Source organism: Halyomorpha halys, unplaced genomic scaffold, assembly GCF_000696795.3.
Source record: "Halyomorpha halys isolate HHAL.00 unplaced genomic scaffold, Hhal_1.1 Scaffold161.1, whole genome shotgun sequence".
NCBI lineage: Eukaryota > Metazoa > Arthropoda > Insecta > Hemiptera > Pentatomidae > Halyomorpha > Halyomorpha halys.
In genome coordinates, this window is record NW_027105190.1 from 131397 (window position 1) to 136708 (window position 5312).

The window sequence follows — 5312 nt, forward strand, 5'->3', positions numbered from 1 at the left end:
ATTCCACAAAGCCCGAAAAGGATCTCAAACGGCGAAAACCCCGTAACGGTGTGCACCGAATGATTGTACGCCGCAATTGCCTTTGGCATTGCCATGTCCGGTTCCAGCCCTTGGTCTGCCTGGTACAATCGAAGGTGATCGCTCAGCGTTCTTTTTTTCGGGACTAGACATTACCTGAATTCCGTACCCCAATACATGAGAACTATGACGTCAGTATAAGATAGTTATACAGTCTGTTCGATTATAATTTAAAAAAAAATCTTAGGTGTGTAATTCAAATAAGGCCCATGCGTAATTTTTATTTTTGACAATGAATGTTATTCAAGAAACATTATGTGTCTGTATTCTTATATATGGACGCTAAATATGAAACTACATCGACTTTGGTACGAATCCCCAGTATTGGTCTTCTGTTGTTTAGTGAGTGTCGTCAGTTGTGTACACAAGTACTGTTAACAGGTAGCTTTATGTTTATTAATTACTGTCAAAAAAATTTTAATATGTCAATATATTGTGTATTGTTACGTTGTCAAGAACAAGTTACATGTATTGTGATTTTTCTTTACGTGCGCTGCCTTGAAACTTATTGTCAAAATATATGACAGACCAGTTGTTCCAATTAAGGCCCACTCACTAGTAATGTTCAAAAGTAGTGCAAATTACTTTCAACCGTCAAGAATTTTATTTATCGTTCTGATTGAACTTTAATTTAAAAAAAAAATCTGAGTTAGATAGAAATTAGAAACGGTTTTGTGTTTATGTCAATATAATTTTAATTTATTCTATAATTGGCTTACTTTTATAATTTTCTTAGTACACTATTTCTCAAAATTATTTATCACTATCACTGGGAACATGATCCATGTGATATCCTTAACTAGAAGATAATAAAATTCAGTTAAATCCATCAGAATGTATATATGGTATTATAATATTTATTTATTATGTTATATTATGAATGAGGTTTTAGAATTGGAAAGTTTAACTGATGTAAAACATACAATTATTTGAAATATTTAACTGTTTTAAGATTCGTAATAAAACAATAAGTGGTTATAATAAACGATTAAAATAAGATGAGGCCTATTTGGGTCATTTTCTTTATATAGAAAGATTTTTTAAAACACAAAAGAGTTGGGGGATCGTTCATGAGAAGCAAGGTCAGCAAATCGCTGCGAAACGGAAATGAAGAATTCCCTAACCGACATTTATTCATCCGCCTAACTGGCAGTCTATCTTCATTTTATCTATTCCTGGCATCTCAATTTTAGTAGTTACTATAACTGCACCGGCTAAACGATAAACTACTAGAAAACATCTACTCACATCATGCCATAAAATCGTGAAACAGGGCCGTGTTAAGAACCAAGTGAGGTCTCGGGCATTTTAAGATATTGGGGTACTTACAGATTCTTTTATATAACTGTACATTCATGTACATACATCCAGCCAATTTGATTTTGGGGTGATACAGACGTGTAGGGAAACTACTCATTGGTAGCACTCTAATGACATTTTTACATTAGCAGGTCTCGTGGCCATCTTTTCAGCCGCCTCGGGGGATTGTCAGGAATGGCAGGGGAAGCAAGGTTAGAAACTAGTGGGTTTGGTGGTTAGGGAGTTTATAATGGTACATTAAGGTCTTTATGAGTGATTGTATTTGTGACAAAGTAAGGAACGTTGAGGATTTTACGAAGGATTTTGGATTGTAAGGATTGGATACGAAAGGATTTTGAAGGTTTAGTGGAGCCTCAAAGCTCAACTCCATATGTCCAGATTTCCCGCATTACAGTCATGTAGATCAATCTTTTGTAATGAATTGAAAGTTTAGACCCTTTGTCTAGTAAGTGCTGTAATAGTCGAAATCGACGTCTAGTTTTCTGTCTTTTCAGTCTTGTGTGAGGATTCCAGGCAGGTTAGTCCAAGGTCCAGATGTAGTCCAAGGTAGCGGATCTGTTGTACAGGAGTAAGAGAAACATTATTAAAGGATACTGTAGGGCAGTCAGTAGGCTTACGACGAAGGGTAAAGGGATATATTTTGATCCTCCTATTACGGCAACATTCTTCGTGGGTTGCGATATGGAGTGGGATGCTATTAAAGGGTTATTATTAACAGCGAGCACACATGTGTAATCAGCGTAAGTGGTGAGGGCATTGTTAGGATTGGTTGTAATGTCAGCTGTATAGACTCCCTCAGATTCATTACTATTATCTAAAAGATTGAAAAGACAGGATACTGCACGTCGGTTTCGACTGTTACAGCACTTACTGGACAAACTTCCAATTCATTACAATAGACTGATCTACACAACTATAATAAGGGCAATCTGGACATATGGAGTTGAGCTTTGGGGTTCTACTAAACCTTCGAATTCCTTTCGTATCCAATCCTTACAATCCGAAATCATTCGTAAAATCCTCAACGTTACTTACTTTGTCACAAATAAAATCACCCATTAAGACCTTAATGTACCATTATAAACTGCCTAACCACCCAACCACTAGTTTTTAACCTTACTTCCTCTTCCATTCCTGACAATCCTTCGTGACGCCTGAAAAGAAGATGGCTACGATACCTGCTAATGTTAAAACTTTATCTTTATTAGAGTGCTACCAATGGGCAGTTTCTCTACCCGCCTGTATCACTCCATTATAACTGAGATCAAATTTACTTAATGTATTGTTATGTACAGTTGTAAATTTCACTAATGATATTTTTAAAAAAATTCTGATTAGACGAATGCCGACAATGGTCAATGACTTATATGGGTGGAGAGAAACTGCATACGCTCTTAAAATATGTCGGTTTATCATTTAATAATTAATATTAATTAATTAATGTAGGGTTGTTTCTTAATCAAGGTATATTTTTATACACCAGAAAACCACTCTGCCCCTCAAAAAAAAAGTATTTTAAAATTGTTTTTTAGTTGGAACTAATATTAAAACTATAACCATCCTCCAGTACGCAGCGGATCCTTTAATAACAAAAGTGTATTTTTTTTATTTTTTATCAAACCTTGCTTTATTTATAATATGACAAAATACATATATATGCACAAAAAACTCTTTATGTTCCTTTTATTGCTTTAGTGCATTCTAAGGAAAGGAAAAACTGGTCCGCTAGTCGTGAAGGCAGCACTTGGGCTCCGTTATTTTCACTTTCAACGGGTGAGTCGAGACCTCTTTGTTGATAGTGATGATAGGTCCGGATTTAGACTAATGGGCTCCAGCCCTTTCGTTTGGAATTGCATTATATTTCTGTATATTTGCTCTTGTATATTTATATTTTAATTTTTTTTTACGATGAAATTGGGAATTTTAGACAATGAAAAATATATGTTCCCCATTGAAATGGTGAGAATGGATAGTTCCACTTAGAAACTGAAATGTGCCCACATTTTATGCACCATAGTCCATTGGGGGCAGCTTGCTTTTTTGCTTAGAAACTTTTTTTTATTTTATTAATGTTAATATTTTCATATTATTCACTAATTTACAAGAGTTTAGTGAAAAGTAATTCAAGTATGTATGTCGTAACTAAAAAACCTTCTGATGACGTCGATTGGTTGCACATATTTCCTTGTTGATAAGTGATGTAAACATTGCTTCTCATTCTTAAGATTCTACGAATTTTTTTGTTTCTTGAAATTTGAATTTCAATTATGAGATCATATACCAATTCAAAGTTGAAAATCCATTTTGTCTAAATGTCGTTTGAGAAGAAAATGAATAATCAAATAGAAAATAGGAGTATTTTATTTTTTTACCTACTTCTAAAATCGTTTGTTGGAAAAGCAATGTCACCCATTTGTGTGCTAAAGTCTCAAAGAAACGCAAAAATTCTGTTATCTCTGAAATGATTATTGAACAGAAGCTTGCCTGATGGTGGAACCTAATAAACCAACTCCAATTAAAGTAATTAACGATCCTGAGGGATATCGTGACTTAATTATTCACTCAAACCTCTTAACTTCCCTAATAACGCAATTGATAAATTCTATAATAAAATCGGGAATATACCCGGACATACTTAAAGTCTCAATTATCAGACTAATCCATAAAAAATGCAGTAAAAACCATTTAGACTATTACAGATCTATCTCAATTCTATCATAGCTAAATAAAATTATAGAAAAATATATAACAAACCATTTAAACATTTTTCTGAAAAAAATATAAAATTATTAATAGAAATCAGTATGGTTTTCAAAAAAGGCAAAGGAACTGAGCAACTATTACTTGATTTTACAAATTTAATTTATGATAAACTTGATTGTAACTGCTATATAATTTGCACATTTGTCGACATATCTAAAGCGTTTGATACCATTGTACATGAAAATCTTACAAGTATGAAAAGCATAGGATTCTCTGATTCAGCCTTGAGAGTTTTTAAAAGTTACTTTGAAAACAGGAAAGCAATAGTTAAACTAGGAAACAGTCTTAGTGGTTCAATTTGCATAAAAACTGGTATACTGCAGGGTAGTGATTTATGGCCCGTGTGCTTCAATATCTTCACAAACGACATTCAAAAAGTTATTGCTAGTGACAACGTATACTTCTTTGCCGATGATTCTCTTTTTATCACTTACCATAAAAATTACAATATAGCTCTGGTAAAATCCCAAAATTACTGTTTTATTTTTTTAAAATGAGCTCATGACAAAGGTCTCATAGTTAAAAAAGATAAAACGATCATTATGCTAATAAAATCACCCCATATGCCTTCTGTAGACGAACCTGAAATTAAATCCCTTGACTGTGATTGTCTCACTAACATTTATAACATAAAAATATGTTGCTGTAAAATAATAAATGTTGCAGAAAAATATAAATATCTTGGTGTTACTTTTTCTTTGGAACCACACATAGTAAATGTTTTAAAGAGATTAAGAGTATGCTCGTATAAAATTTATTACCTCAAGTAATTAAAGTTTATTATTAATTAAAAGTACGTAACAGAGAAGGTTTAATAATAGTGTACAAAGCATTATTTAAATCGATATTAAGATATGGGATCGAGTGTTATGGTGCTAGTGCTGGTAGTCATTTATCAAATCTTGCAAATCTACAAAGCGAACATTAAGAACAATAAGATACCGCAATGATAAAACAGAATATCTTAAAATTGTTGGTACTTTACCACCTGAACAATTTTATTTTTATAGAATTATCGTAAAATTTACGGATAATAATTTATTTAGAAAAGAAATAATGAATTTAAAAACTGTTAGAAAAAAAATTAAATTTATAGAACCACTCTATAACAACAAATTTGGTTAACGTACCTTAAACTTTGGTACCATATC

At 32.7% G+C, this 5312-nt stretch overlaps 1 protein-coding gene across 1 annotated transcript in view; it reads right to left on the minus strand.

Annotated features, from left to right (window-relative positions):
• Positions 1 to 5312, minus strand: part of LOC106678795 (facilitated trehalose transporter Tret1) — a 61086-nt gene that overhangs the window by 12979 nt on the left and 42795 nt on the right. The window lies entirely within an intron of this gene.